The sequence below is a fragment of the Puntigrus tetrazona genome, chromosome 3, assembly GCF_018831695.1.
Source record: "Puntigrus tetrazona isolate hp1 chromosome 3, ASM1883169v1, whole genome shotgun sequence".
Lineage (NCBI taxonomy): Eukaryota > Metazoa > Chordata > Actinopteri > Cypriniformes > Cyprinidae > Puntigrus > Puntigrus tetrazona.
Genome location: NC_056701.1, coordinates 30079596 through 30101189, shown reverse-complemented (window position 1 = coordinate 30101189; position 21594 = coordinate 30079596). Strand labels below are relative to the sequence as shown.

At 38.0% G+C, this 21594-nt stretch overlaps 1 pseudogene; it reads left to right on the top strand.

The window, feature by feature from the left end:
- The first annotated feature begins 6406 nt into the window (after positions 1–6406).
- LOC122341414 lies at positions 6407–14501 on the top strand (annotated as a pseudogene).
- Positions 14502–21594: the final 7093 nt, after the last annotated feature.

Sequence of the window (21594 nt, the reverse complement as noted above, 5' to 3'; positions counted from 1 at the left end):
AAACCAAATCAAAACCAGTCTAACTGTAACATTATATGAAGCATAACCTATCAAACACATAATAATAAATGTTTCATTAATGTCCAATTCATCTTGGGGTACACCTATAATTTATAATTGCTTATTGGGGCAAAGTGATTAGGGGTGGTTTATTTTTCTATTACTGTTAATGTTCAGGACAGGAGGAGAGTTCTGTATTTGTAAAGAGTCACTGTTTGAATACAGGTGCTTAACACTTAATAGTATTCACAGGTTCTCTGCTGGAGTTTCGAGTTCAGAGTTCGCCACTGTTGTGATTATCACAATGAGGCAGCACTTAAACTGCTTCTTCTGACTGATTGTCTTCTGTTGGCGTGTTAGGAGTGAAAGGATCTATTAAACGCTACTTCTGTGACTTTCTGCAGAAATTGACTACAAATACTGAATTCACTTGCAGCCGCCTCAGTGTCCACAATTTATGTTGTTCAGCAGTGTTTTTTAGAAGACTTTTTGAGTGTTTTGTTCTTCTCTTATGCAGAAGGGAAACCCTTTGAGAGCACAGCAGTGTGCAAAGTTGCAAGAACGGCGTGCAATAGAGAAAACTCCTGAGGCTTCTGTTGACGAAGGCGGTCAGAAACGAGGCCTCTGACTTCACCAGCATAAAATAAGTGAAGCTAGAGGAGTGAGATGCCGCCAGTGTAACTTACCTGAAAAATGCTGTAAAATGATTTTTCTAGTAAATTTCACAATCAATTGTACAAAAACAATGAACACAATTGAAATGGTATTGTTCTGTAGTATTGTACTTGTATTCACATACTTTTACAGCACGGAGAGAAAAGAAGCAAAGAAAGCAAAAGAGAAAGATGAAGAAGGAGAAAAGAGAGCAAGGCCGTAAAAAGAAAGAGAGCTTAGCCTTGGAAAAGATAACGGATGGAGGACATGTGCTGCAGAAAAAGAGTCTGCCGCTGAGACAGCTCCACTTCTTGTGGAGGTCAAACCTCTGCAGATTCTAGGCTTGTGGGCCTCCAGAGAGATCTTCCTTTCTGAAGACACCAGAAGGAGATCTTCTGGTGCTCCCAATGATTCCTGAAACCTTCCTCCACCTCCACCATGTATCCCTAAATGCCAGGTCCTGCACCAGAGGAGGTGTTCTCGCCATGTTCTCCTCTTCCTCAGTGAGTTCTCCCAAACAGCTGGCGGTCGCTCTCCGAGTCCCACCGCATTCGATTTAGGGCACGATTCATGGTTTTCTTTCAATCCCAAGAGTGTCCTCCCCAGCACCGTGGACTTCTCTCACTGATCATCGACATTGAAGATGAGGAGAACGAGTATGGGAAATACAAGAGGGAAGACCTGCATTGTGCCTGTGGACTTCTCTAAGTCTGAAAGCCCCTGTACTTCTGGAGTGCGTGAAATGTTGAACCGAACGAACGCACGCGCTTTGGTTAGAGAGTGATGAAAGAGAGCTGGATCTTAGCGTGGTCAGGTGGAAGCGCTGGAGATCCTGGGGTGTGAGAAGAGGACGATAAATTCTGATCAAATGGAGACGCCAAGGCTATGGAGTGGGCCTCTGAATGATGCCTCAGAAAAAGAGAAATAAGCTGTTCTGGTGTAAGCTCTCCTCCTGGAAGGTCCTGGAGAAATAAGTCCTGTGCATGATGGTGAAGATCCAGGAAAGCCAAAGGCAAAAATAAAAGTGGCATCCTTTTCTGTTCACCTGGTAGTGAATGGAAGCCAAGATAAGTGTATGAGAAGAAAATCAGGAAGGAGGGCGAGAGAAGAGAAAAATGAGTTGCTCCCTTGAACTCTACAATAAAACGATCCAAGTTGAGTATTTTGTGGTTAAATACGCAACAAATCACCAACCGCTCCTCTGAATGCAGAAGATCATTGTCCTTCCCCAAACACTTTCTCTTCACTCTGATGCTCAATCCGTGTACAAATAAAACTCAATGATCAAACTAAAAGTTGAAAGATTCGTGCACGCTTTCTGACTTTTTAAAACATAAAAACATGTTTAATGGTTATGAATAGGAAATCATGTTTGAAGTGTGATAAAAATTGTTATTTAAAACGAGAGGCAATATAAGCAATCAAAACCAACAAAAGCATTCGAATAGAATGCAAGAAACCATAAACATATGCAAGTTATGATGTTTATTTTCTATGATGTATATTTTCCAGTGGCAGCGGTGCATGCCGTATGAAGTGTTCATGTGCAAAGTGTGCGTATGAAGGCATTTCTGAGAAGTCTCCGGTGTTTTTAATACAGTGGGATATATGTGCTACTTCAATAAATCAGGATGAGGAAATGATCAGCTCAGGTTTGTCTCTTTTTTCTCTAACATGAGAGAGTGGTTTTGAACTCGACCTGCTGTAAGTCTTCTTTCTGATTGTGCAAGTGACTTTTTAAGGGGGAAAATTGTGTCCTATGACGTTAAATTAATTTGCCAAAATGTTCAGATTTCAGGGGAAAATAAGAAAGAAAGTAAATTAATAATATGAATATGATAATTTATAGTGTGATTTACAAGCAGACAAGCTATGAACATTAAGACGCAATAGTCTTCTGCTCACTACAAACTCAAGCTTTATTTGGAATTAATTTGAAGTACTTCTTATCAGCGAGAGTAAAAACATTTCCACCTTAATCAATTAAAAAAGAACTTTTTCATTTGAATATATCTGATTCTTTTATTGAATAAAACAATTAGAAAAACAACATTTATTAAGAAAGGTATTCATTTTGGAATTAACCTCTTCACTGATAATTCTATATTCTTGGGAATGTTGTAATGTTACAAAAGCTTTTTTATATCGCTTTTTTTTTTTTTAAACTGTACCATAATAGCTGTTTTAGCTATTATTAATAATAAGGGTTAAAGAGTTTCATGAAATACAAATCAAAAATCATGGTGACACTGAAGACTGAGTGCAATGATGATGGAAACTGAGATTTCCGATCAGAGTGAAAAAAAATACAATACCCAAATCATTTCTTAGCAATTTAGATATATAAGCAAAGTTATTTTAAATGGTAAAAATGTTGTAGAATATCAATGGCCTCTACTTTGATCAAATGAATGCAGGCTTCATTTATTAATGACAGGGCTGTTTGACCCTGGATTCTATCAATCCAGGTTCATTCAGAGAGCTTGGCTTAGTCCTGTAGACCGACACAGAAGATAGCTACGATGAATATAGGGAAAATTAAAGTATCAGAATTCAGGGGAGGAAAAACTAATAATGATCTTCCCTAGAATGTGATTACATTTAGATTGAATGAATGTAATGAAATAAATGAAAAGTGCCAATCTTTTAAAAAACCTCAGTTCCTGGTTTGAAATTCAGTTCTTTATGTGTGTTGGTGGTAAAAGGAGAGGTTCTAGTCCCCACGCCCGCTTTTGGAATGGTCTTCAGTTTCTATGAAAGATGAATTGAGTTAAGAACGGAAGAGCTGAGACAGATGTGAAGATGACAAAGAGAAAAACTACCCAAACTCAAAATCATCATCATCATCATCATCCAGTGGAGAGGTCAAGGTGGAAAAAAAAGTTTACATCTCAAAATTACAACATCAACATCATGAGAACATTATCTCCATTCCAGCTAAGTGAACTAAACTGTATTTGTACATTTTGTATATATGTTTTATCCTACAAAAAAATAAATAACCTCAATAATACTTAAACTCTTCCTTTCCACACATTGTGGCAACACTTAAATCAAAATAAATTTTCAATTTAAACAAAATGAATGTTATTATATGTATCAGTACTCAACAGGTTCCTGAGAAAACCTGATTGATCTGGAGAACAGACACCCTCGTAGCTCAATACCTCACTTAGCAAAGCTAGCACCACAGAACTAGCTGCCTTCTACCAATCTCTAATACGAAGTTACACAGACACTTTAACTGCATTTCTTCACTACAAATCACATTCTGACTGGCATTTTTTTTCATAATACTGCAAACTAAAAAGAGGACGGTAAAGGAAAAGATATATACATATATCTTTAATACAAATAAATTTAATTTATCGTGGAAAAGCAAAGAATCAAATGAGTAAGTAGATTTCATCCTCCATGCACTCGCTAATGAAACATGCAGCAAAAACATATATTTATATGAAATATTTCTTTCTACAGAAATACACATTTTATAAAAAATAAATAAATAAGCCCCTCTACATGCCAAAGGGTATTCTTCATTTTGTTTAATCTCCATTTTTTCCACAAGCATACATCCTCACATTTCTCTTAAAGGGCAAAGTACTTCACTCCAGCAAAGGGTCTTTACCCAATGAAAATGCTAAGGGTTACATGAGCAAAAGAGAGACTTTCTTTAGCTTAAAGAAGGTATTTTTAATTAAACTAGTTTGACTCGAGAATTTAACTGGGATTCAAAAGAAAAAAGTTTGGAAAATTGTTTCAAAGTTTCATTTATTACCAAAAGCTACCATAATTTGAACCTAAAATAGTCATCCTCATATATAGCATGCATGTGCGTGCTTTCTCATTCCAGCAGAAAATCAGGTAAAGAGTTTCTGAAAGAGGCACATCTAAATGACTAATTAACTGATTAACAGCATTGTATTTTTCTTTTTCCTTGTTTACAGACTCCCAGCGCTTTGCAGGTATGCCCTGCATATGACCAGTGTCTATAAAACACGGCAGATGAACTCTCAGACTCAGAATGTGAAGCTATGCTTTACATGATTCATGTAAGATCTTCTCGCGCCTACCCACAGGATTCCTCCCGACTGCAAAACAACATAAACATTCGCTGCTCCAACAAACACATGCTGCTACATCTGTGACAGTCATCATCCTCTGATACAATGCATAAATATAAACCGATATTCACTGTTTGTTTTCACATCTGAGTTGAAAGTCTAGCATCGCATTCAATGCAAAACTATAAAAATTATAAGTGTAAAATGTGTGTTCCTCCAGAAAATGTCACCTTTATTTTTATACTGTTACTATTATACTAATCTCAGTATAAAACAGTATGCAATAATACCTAAGTCTAACATTTTAATTCAAATTATTAAATACATGGGACAATAAAGCCCTCTCACGTCCTCCAATAACACTGTATTCTAACTGCATTCAACTAATAAAATACAAAGTGAAATGACGGAAATAATCAAATATCTAGGCCAATCAAAAGCGCCTGTATGGCGGCTCTTCTGGAAGTTGCAGCCATCTCATAGTTTTAACATATCTTTGCTTCCAAATAGTTTTCAAGATCTTGAGGTAAACCATGTTTTTCAGTACATTATAAGGTGACTTTCAGATTCGCATTAGACATTTTCTTAACTTTGGAATTATTGTCTAATACTGCAGTTTGCATGTTGTCGGAATTAGAAAATAAACTCAGATTCAACACGGAAAATAAATATTTTATTGCGTGTTCGCGATGTACGAAGCGGTATCGCCAGTAGTGATGTAGTATTAACTCCATTTCGCCATCTTTTCGATTACTTACACAGATTTTAGACTTCCGTGACATTGAGAGTATGATGATTTAAAAATCATAAATACATACATATACACAAACACGACACACATGTGTGTGTGTGTGTAAATAGCTCTCTGCCAGGTGGGCTGGTTGTTTGGTGGCTGTTTGAACTAGTGTAAACAGTAAGCTAAAATAAATGTGTTGCACTTTCCACAACAATGCTGGGCAGCACAAACTGTTTTGATCATTTTGGCCAATAAAAACTGTTTCTAGAACAGGCAAACTTGAATGAGTCACGTTGACATCAGAGTGAATAAATTCAGTTTGATATGTATTTAAACAGAAAACTCTTTTTTTATTTACATTTCAAAAATAATATCCATCCATTCATCCATATTCGGCGCATCATTTATTCGGAGTCAGTCGTCGCGGGGGCAACAGTTCAGCGAGGGACGCTTAGACTTCTCTCTCCTTTTCAGCCACTTCCTCCAGCTCTTCTCCGTGGAACACCGAGGCGCCCTAGGCCAGCCGAGAGACATAGTCCCTCCAGTGTGTCTCAGGTCTCTTCCCGGGGCCTCCTCCCACGGGAGGCGTCTCGGGAGGCATCCGGAACAGATGCCCTGAGCCACCTCAGCTGGCCTCTCTCGATGTGGGAGGGAGCAGCGGGTCTACTCGTGGTATTTTCCCGAGTGATCGAACTCTCTACCCTGTCTCTAAGAGAGCACTCCAGCCACCCCAATGGAGGGAACTAACTTTCGGCCGCCAGGACCGGGTTCTCATCCTTCGGTCATGACCCAAAGCTGTGACCATAGGTGGAGAGCAGTGAAACGGGATAATGCACTGGTTTACCTTCTTCACCACAGACAGACTAGTACAGTGAACGCATTATTGCAGAAGCTGCACTCATCCTTCTGTCAATCTCTACTCCATCCTCCCCACTGTCCGGGATTGAGAACCATGGCCCCAGAGTTAGAGATGCTGGATCTCATCCCAGCAGCTTCACACTCAGCTGCAAACCTCCCAACGTACACTGTGTGGCTCTCACATGCAGCCAGACAGACAGACAACATCATCCGCAGTGCCAGAGACGACATCTCTGTGGTTACCAAACTGGACCCCTATCCAGCCCTTCTGACTGCACCTAGAAATCTCTGTTTAATAAAAATAATTAGAACAGGACGTGGTGACAAGAGGCAGCCTCTGCTTGGAGTCCAACATCCATTGAAGTTTGACTTAATGCCGCAATGTGAACCAAGCCCTGCCTTCCTGATCATAACTTCTATTATTCTGATCAACTCTACTTCTGATCCCCTTATCATGTCAATAAAAACCAGAAAGCTAAACCCAAACTCTTCTCAGTCTGAGACATCCAAAATATCCATAATTACTAATAATAATATCCAGAATTAGGTAACATTATCAAAGAGACCTTATGACAATAGCAACGCTTGATCACAATGGATAACCTACCCAAATTCATCCCTTTTAGCGTGTGGGGAAGAAACTCCTCATAAAATGGTTCCTCATATATGCTAGTGTCTGTGAAACCTGTGTTGACCACATCGCGCCAAACAGGTCGAAGGCAAGATGGGGCAACAAGGAGGAAAGTGCGATTCTTTGTCCTGATGCTCTGTGAGTTGGTCAAGCCACAAGTACATCAGGAATCCATGGCAGCCATCGAACAAACTTGTCAGCATAGGGCCATCTGGTTTGGTTGTGCTGGAGAGAGAGATCTCTGGTCATATAGTTCTAAAAATGTCTTCGACGATGGACCCAAGTTGTGCTCAAGTCTCTTCCAGCAGGTCAGCCTGGTATGCCCAGAGAAACTTCACTCATGGTGTGCAGGGCAGCACCAGTTCGACTCCACTGTGTCTGAAAATGCCTTGACCCAATTAGAGAGTGATGTTAGTCTGCAGTCTGTGGTCTGTAGGATTTTCCAGGCACAATGAAGTCCCGAGGGGAAGAGGAGCCTGTGAGAGTCTCCCTCAATCTGGGAATAATATCATGTAGACTTGGTGGACTTTTGAACCGGACTTATGGACAAATAGATCAATGTCAGTGGCACAAAGTGACAAATAAGGCTTACTCCATGAACAAGTCACCTTGTCATGGAGATTACTAAACAATGGTGGGAGAGATTGGCTACTGGAGCCCCTTTCCTCAAGCACCCGACAGATATCTGTCAGTCTAACTTTGAGTGCTTGGGGGTCTCTTTGCACCCTAAACAGGATAGTAGGAGTGATAGTAATGCATAATATTTAAAGAATAAACACTTAATTTAGCTAAGTGCAGAGATGGTCTCTCTGTAATCAAATCGATGATAATGACCAGAAATTGGTGTCCTGTACTAAGTAAGTGTGTATAAAGCATAAAGTTGTGGTGATCTGTCCATGGGGCTCATCTATGTTCTGGTCTCAGATGAACACATCATATTCTGGGTGCTGATCCACCATGTGATCTGGGATACGAACTGAGAAACTGAGAGACAACAGTCTGCTGTAAAATCTCATCACCCCGGTAAGCAGGAACACTGAAAAACAAACTTTGAGTGCATAGTAAAATATACTTGATTTACTGTCATACTTTTATATTACAATATTACAATTCATTGAGAATTAGAATTTCATAAGTAAAATTTTAAATAGTCATACAATTAATTCATGTATAGAATGAACTGAGTGGGAAACAGTAAATTTTGTCATATATTTTCTCACACTTTAACTGTTTTAAAGTTGTTTTGTATCACAAAGCTAAAATATTGAGTAATTTTAATTCTTATTCTAGTTATCTCCTCACCATCCGCATGACTAACCGAAAGAAGCGAGAAGATCCATATGCTGGGATTGTCACACGAGGATGTGTTAGTTGTAAAGTGCAAGTTATTGTCTTTTGTAGTAATTTATGACAATGTATAGGTCCATGACAATTTTAAAAGTCCGATTGACTTGTTAGCCTACTCTTAGTAGGCTCGCTGTTTTCTCCACTGCAGTCCATGAAGTACTTTGCTACAGAAGTCAGATTAGAAACCAAAGAAATGTAAAATAGTGAATTTGTTTAAAACTCTGATTCGAAAATTTCCATTAGAAATATGTCTGAAATTCCATGTGTAAATTTGCCACCCTCCTCATTTAAGTGCGATCAGGTTACACGTACTACCACTTTCAAAGTATTACATAAATATAAATCGTGGTGGATACTTAAAAATTATACCTTTCTACAGTTTACGTTAATCTTTTGTGATTGCACAAAACGTTTCTTTCTGGAGATAAATTAATAAAACTGAGAATAAAAAGCACCAAAGATTATGAGAACAATGTTAAAAAAATATTATAGTATATCATTACAGATATTAATAGTACTATTGTAGAATCAAATACTAAGAAATTCTAGCAGCATAATTTTACTCATAATAAGCCATGTAAAGTTTAGAATCTACGGAATTGAGATTTTTTGTACTTCATCATCAAATATTGCAATAGGTAGATCAGCTTTTTTCAGTCACAGTCCAAAGTGTTCAAGAAAAGCTCTGGACGTTGACTTATGTAAGCGTTTAAATGAATGTATTTAATGAAACACCCTAGACGGTTATGATTGCTTACATCAAGCATCACATATCAGAATAAAACTCCTGCTTGTATTTCAGCTTCTGTTTAATAATTAGTTTCACATTTTTTTCTATCTTTAATATAATGTATTTTTAATAACTCTGTTGTTTTACTATAACTAATTGTATGAGTTCATTTGCAGTGTTGACTGCACTCTGAAATCTCCAGATAGCATGGTATTCAACCCTTGTGTGTGTCATCAAGGATAACACATACACTCTTATGTCTTGGCCATGGGCATGGGTAAATTTGAGACACTCAAACGTTTTGTGCAAAGCATTACAGATTGAAACATTGAATGTTGAACCTGTACTATCTTGAGATAGATTGTTAGCTTTTATTGAAATAGTAAAAAATGTTACATCCATGGATTATATCCATGATTGTTTTCAAAACTCCACCCATGTTTCTTGGTATTCCTCTCTTGGGGTTAAAACACTTTCTGATCTTACAATTGTAGTTGTTTTCGGTGAACCTAATCCTTAGGAAATGTATTGTCGTGCAAAAATATTTTGTTTTATGTAAACTTTAAAACCAGACATTGTGTGAGTCATTGTTGAATGTTGAACAAAAATAAATGCTAATTGTCTAAGCTGTGTGGGGTTTTATTTAAAATGAAGACAAAATTGATATATTTTTAGAAATACTTTAATTAGATATATTTAATAAAATTAATTGAAATATTAAATAAAACTTACCTTATACTGTAGTAAATAAAATCTTTACTTAATATTTGAAGGACAGCTGTGGGTTTATATTAAAAGAATATATAGACTTTATCTAAATGCTTAGAATAAATATAGTTCATACATTAAAAAGTATTAAGTAATATTTACTTAATATTTTAACATATTTTATGTCATGCAGTAATACATAGATTTTAAATTTGATTCTGGTAAATGTGTTTTATTTAAAATTATAGCAGTAAATTTTAATGAAACGTGTGTTAGTGCAAATTGTTACGGTGGATTTTATTACAAATTTTAGCATGTTATTTTTTTCAGTGAAGGGACCGAGTTGTAGATACAGTGTCTGACATCAGATTTCTTGTTAGTTCACACACCTTTTAATGTTATTTTTTGTTATTCATTAGTGCTGAAGTGAATAACACTCTCCTTTAAATTTGCCAAGATGTCAGTTACCTGGTTCCCGGTAAACATTTGACTATGGAGGCTGGTGTCTCTATTTATTACACATTTTCCTCAATACAAAATCAAACTGATAATCGCATTGGATAGCTCAGTTGTATTGAATAGCCTTTCGCAAGAAAACCTCAAAGTTTATCTGAATGGGTTTTTGACTGTAGTCAATTAATTTATTAAATTATAAGTATAATTTGTGCACATGTTCCAATGCAGACATGGTTATTCGAGCCCTTTATAATAAAGTATCTGATTATGCGCGTTTACAAATGTGCATGTTTATTTACAAGCAGACGGTATAATTCCTCAATTTTACATTTATTTCTTTAGCTTTATTCAACGCCTATTCAAAAGGATTTACAAAAGAACAATAGTAGCAAATCAATATCCCACCAGAAGAGCAGCAATCTCTTCAAAGCTCATAAAAAGACTAAGCTCACTGCCCGAAAGTGCATTTCAGACCTTTTCTGATCTCATCATCTTCTCTTGCACTGGACCTCTCCTCCCTATCAACTTCCATTATATCAGGTAATAGGGACTGTTCTGTTGTTGTTTCTTGGTGCCCCATGTGCTCTGTGTGTGCCTCCGGTTGATTGTCTCAGCTATGCTCAGGTGTATCTTTAAATAAGTACTTCCTGCGCCTTATATAAGTTCTTGTTTGTGCTTTGTCAACCGGCCCGTGTCTCGCTTCATGTATGCGTGTGGTTCCTGCTTTGCCTGTTCCCTCTCCATTGTGGATCATTAAAGGACTGTTTAAAGAGTGATATTCCTCGTCAGGAAGTGCGCTCTTCACAACCACACCATGACACAGAAAAGAAGTGTTATATGACTGACAGACTGCAACTAAGCTTGAGTTAAAAATCTTGTTTGTGGTCTACTGAAGTAAATAAAACATTTTTACATCTTGGGATGCCCTTGATAAGTTAGCATATAAACGTCAAATTTTCTCATTTTTTGCGTGAATCCATCCCTTTAAGCAGTTAATTTTCAAAAGTGATAGCAGACAGTAGCGCCATAAGGGAAGTTTTTACTCTGTTAATGAGCAGCAACAGATCAGTTGTTAATGTTAAGCTCAGCTTATAAGCACAGAGTTATGAGCAACACTGGAGTCTGTAGAATGAGGATATAGAGAAGAGCAAAGACAATCAAAAGCAAGGGTTTTTAAAAGATGGTGAAGTAAAACAAACTGCCTCGGAAAGCCTTCTCTCTGTCTCTGGCCTTGAAAAAAGCTCGGCCGCTTTGTTGGTGTAGAAACTCCATGTGTTGTGTTATTGGATCTTTAAGATGGCAGCTACTGTCCCTCGGAGCTGGTTTTATCTCTCCTTCAGGAGTAGTGGGAGGCAAATGATATTGAAGACCAGTTCACACCTCGTCAATGGACCTTGCTAAGCTGAGAGGGCACCTGTGCTGGAGACCCCACAGTCTGGAGAGTTTTCTAGTTACAAGTTTACATACAGAAGGCACTTACGCTTTGATAATCACAGGTTTGAAACGGGAACAAACATATTAACTGGAAGAAGCTTTAAAGACATTTGAAGTTAGACAGACAAGTGAAAAATATATTAACAGGAAACCATTTCTGGAAAAACCTCTGTGCCAGAACAAATGGACTTTGTATGCAACAAATGCAATACTCTTAGACACTATAAATTACAAATGCTTGAAATTACTTCTTCTCAACCATAGCAGGTCCGGCGAACAATGGTGATGTTTTTGTAAGCACAAGTAGTCGGTGGTGTGAAGCTAAAACCGAATAGGCTTCAGTACTGACAGTGCCAAAGCGTGTCCAAGGCTTTTTTATTTTCTGCAGATGAGGAGATGACAAAGGAAAACTCAGACCGTGGCTTGATGTATTTTATAGAGTTCTTTCTCAAACTACACAGACCAGATAACGGTAAGTCAGGAAATAATTGTTTATTACATCTACTTGAATACAGATGCTTAACAACCTACTGGGTGTGTAGCACACTCAGTATGACGATCCCAGAACTGTAAACTTAACCACCAAAAAAGTTCTTTTTGAGATAATGAACCCAACACATGTATGCTTGATTCTCATGTCTAGTCACACTTGCTGAATTATCATCAGCAGTGTCCTTCAACACAACTTTTCACAAAATAAGTATACTTAAAGTCCATTAAGTATACTTAAGTAAGGTTCAAGTATATTGTAACTATTCTTTTATGTAGTATGTATACTTGTACATACTAATTATCAGTATTAATTCAGTAGCAGTTTTCTGTAAGTAAATTTTGAGTAAAAACAGCACATTTATGTATATACAGTAACTAGAAATGTAAGTAAGGTTTGTGTGTTTTCAGCATTGAATTTTCTCCCAGGTCAGTGTCTTCATTATACATCAGTATTTAGACAGAATAGAGTTCGGAGACCAATTCAGACTCTGTGATTCCTCTGTTCTCCATTACGTATTTTCTAAGTCATCACCATCTCCATTCTGTCTTGTATGGAGTGTATCACAAGGCATTACAAACAAATGTTCAAGCAAAGTCGCAGCCAAATAATCAAATAAGCTCATCTATCGTGGTCTCTCTCTTCGACAGGTTGGATTGTGTCAGGGACAAAGGTGTGGATGGTATTGTTTTGGTGTTGTCTCTGCTGGTGATGGCCGCCTTGGCCAGCTTTGACTGCCCTTTTCCGCGGGATGCCGCTTGCTGCGTGACTGTGGTCTTTCAGCCCCTTTTTGACTCTCGGTAAACTTCATTCATTTAATCACCTAGCAGAAGTCTCTCGGCCGATGTTCACAGCGTTTCAAGCTTTCCAGGTGTTGGCAGTGTTGATGACATGTTCATTATGATTTCCTGCTGGCAGAAGACCGGGTTGATAAAAACGCGGAGTTCCGCTTTAGCAGAAACGTGAGTAGCGAGGCTGGCGGTTCATCACTTATCACCACGCCAGATTTGACGTGTTGGCTTCTACATCGGACTGCTGACGCCCCGCCGGTGCAGTCCTTTCTATGACACGCAGCACAGCTCTTCTCTTCTGCTACATTCTTCAACATCACCTTTCTTCGCGCGTGTCTCTCGCACTGAATGGAAGTGAGCAGAGAAAGGCAACAGATTAATCGGCTGACCTGTATGAAACTCCCAGAAACCAGTGGTCATAAGCAAAGGTTATGCCATACTGAGTACGCATACGATAAAAATGAGCATGCAAGGAATATGCCAAGTGCCAGTGGATCTTTCAAAACCACACAGCCACAGCCCTTTTCTAAGTCAAACGTGTGGGGTTAAGATGCTGGTGTGTCTGATTTACTGTGGGTCATGTTGGGTATCTATGGATGCTCAAACAGCATGGAAGTGTCTAGATTTGAAAACTCCAGCAGCAGATGGTTCATATGGGTGGATACTATGACAGCTAGTGATGAATCTTTCTCTGATTTTGGTCCTAATGTCATGTTAGTACAAAGAACGCAGCATTTTCAGTACCGAGCCCAGCTGCTCGAAAGTCTCTCACGTGTTTGGAAAAATTTTCGCAATCTGACAATGGCAGATTCAGGCATTCACTATTTCTTGGCTTCATGCATACATGCTGTCTGGGACTAATCACTGTGTTTGATTTAGGACGATGAAACCAATTCAAAAGAAAAATCAGGTCCATTTCTTATTCAGTCTGGTTTAGCCAAGATGTTAATTTCACTTCAACAATCAAATTCACGCATCACGCGTGTTCGCTCAAACCATGGAACATCAGCACAGCCATCGACATGATAGCAAACTTGCTGAATGCATTTAGAGAAACTGCGGAAAATGCAGGAGCGTAAATACCTGTTTATCTGATTGCACAATTCTCGCATTCATCTATTTCACCAATATGCCGTCATCATCAGTAATACGGTCCAAAATGTGGTGGCTGCCATGTGCCATGTTAGTTGGTTTCGCCTGCTGATCCCGAACCCTCTCTGCTCTCCCTGGGTGACGCTTGCCATCGTGATCGGGTCAGGTGTTGCTGGTTTCATGGCATTGTGGGATGTCAGTTTAGACTCTGTGTCTATGATTAATCTTGTTATCTGTATCGTGGTTTTCAGGACTTTTTCTGCTCACATATTCCTATGCTTGTGTCGAAAGAAATCCAGCAAACGAGGTGCCACGATGCTATATAAGCATAAAACTGTGGGCTATCCGATTGTTCGGTGCGCAGTGTCCACTATAGCGTGGTGGTGTCGTGAGCTGCTACAAAAGCTACATCTTCAGGACCTTCAAAAATTATGCTCTTGGTCATCATTCTTTGGGGCCATCCATGGTATTGTGTTCTTACCTGTGTTCCTGACCTTCCGATACTTGTAAGAGTCAGCAAGAAAATAAACAAAATTTCTTGCAGAATATGACAGTAAGTGAAAGTTAAAGGTCATGAGTCCCACCAGGCAACAGATGAACGTATGGCGTGTTGATCCAGACTGTTTCTGGAAATTATCAATCACACAGTTATTATTAATTAAGAAGGCAATTTCTAAATACACTATTCTTGCTCTGTTTCCTCACAATTCACATGTAAAATTTGAGACTTATGGTGTGTGTGTGTGTGTTTTCAGCCTTGGTGACTGGGCCATCCATCCGCTGCCAGCCCATAGACACTAGGGCACTAGAAACTAGGGGCAACCCCACATGGGACACACACTTACTTTTTCTTTTGGGCTTGTATACATTGTATATTACATGTTTTTGTGTTTATTCTACTTAAAATCAAGATTTGTTTTTTCATTGTACATTCATCAATATGATTTTCAACGAAAGTTATTTCAGTAATAAAGCATTTTTTTGCATTTTAACAGCTTTGTATTTATAATCCAGTTACATATAGAGTACATTTGATAAAAGCACATTATTGTGTTTTTTTATTCTTCTTTTTTGTTCTATTACTTCAGTGAGTGATGTATGACAGAATAAACAGCTCCTGCTGCTCTGATGACATTAAGTGATAGACGTGAGCAAAGATCAAGTCTCTGCTGTGTCTTCAGGACTCAATTCTTTAAAAAAATAAAATACATGACATGAATGAATATGTTCAGGCAAAATCAAAATGAATACACCATAATACATTTTTTTCTAACAAACTCAGAGAAGTGTAATAATGGGAGTAATAATTGGCAGATTTTAATAAGAAACATGAATATTTAAAATATTTATCCCCTGTTCATGTCTCTCCCAAAATGCATAACAAGCATTACTGTTAGTTCTGCAGGTCAGGTGACTCAAGCCAGATCAGCTGATTGCACGTTAACTATAGAAACACAACATCTTATCGCTGCACTTTATATACTCATCTTTCCAGTATTAATCAGCAGCTTTCCACTTGCTCAGGATCAAATAAGTCACAAATTCCATCTCACGCATTCAATCATGAATGCTTTGTGACAGAGGTTTGAGTTCGCCTGTGATTCAAGTTCATGAACTTAATTACAGACTGTTTGCTCATGTCCTATCAACAACACCCTTTACACAAGATCTGCTTTGCTGGGAGAAGTAAGATATTAAGGAGCGTAAAGGCATCCACGAATATCTTAACCCTTCGTTTACATTCATTTCTGATATTCATTTCTTGCATGCTGTTGTTTAGGTTTATTAAATCTTCAGCCAGCACTTTTGTTAATTATAGTTTAAATACGTTGAAATAAGGTCTGTTGTTGTTTCCAACATTGAAACATCGATGATACGCCGTTTAATGCTGAACGGAAATCAGCTAAATAAACCAATTAAGATCATTATTGTTTATTTATTAATTGGCATTTTGCTATATTTTTATCATGACACCTAATCTAAAAGTATTTGAAGTAAAATATCGTAGTTGGGATCTTCTCAATACTAATCCCTCTCTCAACACTCATCTGCTATATCGCACAGCTTATTGAGATGAATCCAATATCATGAGCAGTCTCTGAACAGGTCATGCCAGAAAATCAGCTAGAAAGCACAGAAGAAGATATGATTACTCCATTTTCCATACTGGTTAGCGGGGACTTAAGGACAATTAAAAAAACTTAAACATTAATTGACTAAAACAGAAGTCTGAGCTGTTCCAACTGAAAGACATCATACATCAGTGCCTTTGTTTTGTTCCTAGATGCACAAGTGCACAGCTTGAAAGCACGCTCATAAAAGTGTTTAGATGTTCTAATTGAACTATGGCCTCAGTCAGCCCTGTCTGTGAAACCGAAGCCATCATTGCAGGTGGAAACTTATTATATATAATGCATGTTTATTGAATAAAATAATAGAGAGTCATTAAAAAGAGTTTATGACTGACATCTATCTAACCTGGATCAAGAACATTATAGTGTATAATAAAATAGATGGTGGAAGGCAGATGTCACATTTTTATGTACATGGGCAGGAGCTACATGCTGAGATATTACGATTAAGTTTATTCCTTCTCATTCACTGAAAGATTAACAGCATGTTCACATTCTTCCATAAACAGAACTGTCTGTGTTTCTTGATGCATGTAATGGTGAATAAAACTTTCAGTCTATTCAACTGTTTCTTTAGCGCCCTCATAGATCGGTCCATGATGGTAAATATCTGCAGATGATGCAGAAGTACTCCTGTATCCACTGACTTCAAGTTTCAAGTTCAGAAACATTTTTTTGTTCACCTATCACTTGCTGCCCTACAAGATTTATCACTGATTGTGTTTTTATGTTCATATAATGGATGTCATTAATAGGAAATAATTGTTTACTATTTCACGAGGCTCTTCAATCTAAAAATGTAACACACATGACATGACCTTTAGTCTGATATTAAAGGCATTAGTTAATATATGTTCAATGAATTTTACAGTGGCACTTGAATTTAACTGAAATGCCAGTAATGTCATGTGTTATGAATTATACAAAAATTCAATAAAATAGTGGATATTTAAAGGAAGCATAGTGAGCCACTATTCATGTTTTCTGAATGCAAAGCATATATTATAGCTTTAGTGCCATCGCATTTTAGTTAGTAAAAGCAGTTCTACGCAACTAAAGTAGTTGTTCCAATCTATTAGACTGTTACTAATTTATAGTGCCACAAACAGCAACTGCATATAATCAAGTGTTGGCGCAACAATTAAATGGCATAGTATTTTTCACTAGGGTAGTGATGCCACGATATAGAAGAGAAGTGGTTCAAGAACTGCTCGAGGCACCCCAATACCTAGATGTTGCGATTCTGACCTCATCCCTCCGTTGGGTACCTTTGAAGGACCTATCTAAGAGGTAAGAAACAAACCACTGGAGGCGGTTCCAATATCGCTGGACAGGAGGATCCGTGGTTAGCTTTATCATACAGCGGAGATGAATCACCAAGATAAAAGATTGAAATTGTTTTTATGGGTCTTAGGACTGGAGAGCAAGGCAGTTGAATATCCACTTCTGAATCCAGACTGTCCTAGAATTCCAGACTGACTTTTCATGTAAAGCTCCAAGATATACACAAATTTAGTAACTGATCTAAAAACTTGGGTATGACATGTACAATTGTTTCATGATGCTAAATTTGCATCTGATGTCTGGAAATCATGCATGAGTCTCAGGCTTTAGTTCTTTCATCCATCCAAGCATAGTAATTCATTCATGTCTCATTTGTGTTGAAACTGTGATATTTGCAATTAAAAACTCTTGTTAAACATGAGATTTATATGGAGATATTTATGCAAAGCATTGTAGTGTACATGCATTAATGAGCAATAACGCTTTAAAAAGACTTTATTTATTTAATATGTGAATATATGTAATTACATCTGTATTTAATTTCTGGTATTTACATTTATAAATAAACATCTTACTAGTCTTAGTTTCCATTTGTTTCTTGGTGGTGTAAAATTTACAATACAAAAAGGCCAATCTTATTTGAACATTTTATAGCCCTGAACTGCAATCGCGTAGTGCTGTCTAGCATGAAGTTTCATGTTTGTGGATGCGACGCAGAGGAGTGATTGCCAGTCAAATTGAGTTGTGGAATATTTAAGGGTGTTTTTGCAAATTAAGGGCAATATTGACTTTTCGATTGTTATGATCTGCTGGTACTCTTCCACCAGCCAACCACCATCCAGCACCCTCACACAAACTACAGTGCTCCAGTCACCTGAGTTCTAATCAGTCACGCTGCACCTCATGATCACCACAACACCAGCACAAAAGCACATGCCAGCCTCAGTGTCCGGTTCATTGCTACACAAAGTGAACACCACTAAAGCCTCTATTGAGTCAGTTTAATGAATACTTACCTTGAAACTACCTCTGTCTCTCCTCCAGTTCCAGTATGTCGCTGTCTCTCCATGCATCAGAGCCAAGTCTCACAAAACAGAGAATCGTCAGCCTCTGTTGCTATCAATCATCACTGAAACGCTAACTGATTCACACTACCGCCATCGATCTTCAATCACCCAAATAATAAAACACTACGATCATTTACCACCTGTGCTTTTCATCCATTACAACTTTTTGACTTTAGTAAAAATCAACCCTGTGAATTTTGTATAAAGTATAAATATGTTTAAAAATAAAACTTGTTTGTCTGTAAAACTTGGGGGTAGTGTTAGAATTAAACGTGTTTATGCCACACTGGCTCCGGTACACACGTGAAATGTTTTTACAGACCATTTTTCCTATTGTAGTAGCCAATGCATATAAAGGAATGAAAGAAACTTTATATATCTAAGAACAGAATGAGCATTCCTTAAAACATACTTATATATAAAAAAAAATGTGGATCTTATTCATAATTCATAATTCCCAGATTTTATAAAATAATTCACCCTTGGCTGTGCTTAACAAAAGCATTGTAAGGTATGCTGGATCTTAATATTGCATGTCTGTTTCAAAAGCATTGTGTAACTTAACAGTACTGTAATCATCGTGAGATCTACGAGTGCTACGGAGTAACGTAATAATTGTGCACAAGTGTATCGTAAGGAGAGAGAATGAGGCAAACTACAAATTTATTTGAACTTCAATGTGTGACTTTCTATTTGTTTTGGCATATTTTGATTCTTTATTCATCATTCCATTTAGAAATAATAATAAACAAAGAATAAAATTAAATGATACATTACTGAGCACAAATAAATGGTAATAACAAAGTACACTGGTTGTATATGAACACTTTAAGGATAGTGCAAATGTTGTACTACAACCGGTGAGTTCGACCTCTTAACTGATGTATCAGAATGAGTCCCTAATTTCAACCCTCATCAACAGGGTTTTTCTTTGTTAAGAAGAAGGATAGAGGTTCCGGCCCAGCATAGAGACTACTGCATTTTAAACTATATAACAGTGAAGTTATAGATATATCTTCTTTACTCTCAAAGCAGCCATCCTAACAACTACGAAACATCATACTTCATTCGATCTGGCGCTCATGGTCTGACTAGTGAAACAGCTTTCTCACTACTACACTTCAAGTATTTAGTTGTCATTCAGGCTTTCCAATAGTCTTTCTGTGTTACAAGCATTCTCAATGAAATTTTCTGACATTTGAATCTACATCTCATTGCCTACATTTACGACACCAGAGTACTACCAGATTTCTTCCCACGTAAAACACATCAGAGCAGTCCTCCAATGCCTTATACAAAACCAATTATAATGGCTGTAATGGAAGAAGTTATGTTTCATCAGACCCAAGTCTCCTTTCTAGCACATTATTTGTTTCAGGGGTGACCAGGGATGATTAAAAGGTTCACTATGTCCACTGGGCTCAACCCCAGGGGATACTGAAGGAGATGCAGCCACCTGGGATTTCCTCACCCCTACCGGTGATTTATTTGGTACAGCACCACGCATGCTCCCTTCACTTCCCTAAAACACTCAAAGTCAATGCCCAGGACATGCTGGGACCTCACGCTGACCCACCTCTGAATCTCCCACCAGGACCACCCAGACTAGCCTGCCCTGAAACCACTGGGAAAACCTAAGGTGAATTGTTCCTCGCTTCAGGTGCCACTCACAGGGAGGGGCCTGTCATTAACCACGCCTCTGTGGCTCTCTCCCAACAGCCACCATAGCTAACCCTTCCAGTGACTAACGATCCAGAACTACACCCATCACAGCCTTCTGGCCCTTGCCTGTATACCTGGACCTTTGATCATACACTGCCTCGACTCGCATTCTTCTGTTCACGATTCTGTCTTTGTTCTGGATTTCCATGTTCTGTTGTTGATCTCCTGCCGTCTGACTATTTCCTAAACAGAATAATTGATGCTGCCTGGTGAAGGCATTTATAGTGAGTAATGCACTCTGTGGTCGCCTTGCCTTTCTTGCCTCACTCAACTGGAGAACTTCATCGAGTGCAGCTCTTTATTTCCTCTGCAAGACTACTGAAGTCTGAATTTATATACTATCTCAAAATTGCTCACAGGAAACTACATAAAAGATTTTTAGGCTGATATCTACATATCACACACACTGCCTGTGATCTGTCGACTACTGCAGGCCCCTGAAGCCCAACTGAAGAAACTGAACTTTTGATTTTAGAAATGTACTAATTGTCTTTCCCTAAATGCCTTTATACCCCTTTCTTTCAGACAAGGCCTAATCCAGACTAAAATGTATGTCTGAGCTGTTTCAACCTGAAGGAAACTTGCAATTGACTGATCTTAAAATATATCAGCACCTTTGTTCCATCTACCATCTTCCATCTTAGACCAGTCATGTTTTAGAAAAATACTTTAAATGTCCTAGTGTATGGCTCTAATCCTGGCTCCTCTCTGTGTAACCATAGGGCTTATTTTTGAAAAGCAATTAGCAACAATTTCATATGTGAAAACTTGTGCTGTATAGTATTTCAATGTGAGACGATGCTTTGAGTGGTTTAATAAAACATCAAAAACATTTCAATTTAAATGTTTTTTATTCATCCACTTTGTGGTTGTTCCCAAGATCTGCAAAAGACAATGCACACGTGATGAGAGTATTAACTACATATGGAAATTAATTATGGTTAATAATATTTATTATATTAGAACATATCATCATTAAAACAAAATGTGCACTTGACTGATCTGAAGAGTTAACTGGCACTGAAAATGGAGGGCCTTGCAAATCTCTCCAGTGCAAGTTCTCTTCCAAACCAGCTTCTGATTTGGGAAATGGTAGGTGTCTGCCAATAGGAATGGAATCTGATTGGTCTTGAGCATGATGGACCTGGTCTAGAAGGTTGGACGCAACCCTACTCCTCCATGGAGGTTGTTGTTCAATGGTTGCCCAAGGATTGACAGTGCCTTTCTGCTGGAAATTATGGCTTTTAGTCACTCTCTCTCTAAAATATTAATTTCTTTATCAAAAAATGTCTTGTTTAGCTTTTTGTTTCAGCCATTTTGCAAAAAGACCAACCTTCTGTAATCATTAGCTGCACACTTCACCCTGTCGCTGTGTGGAAATGCCAGCAAATGGGCTAT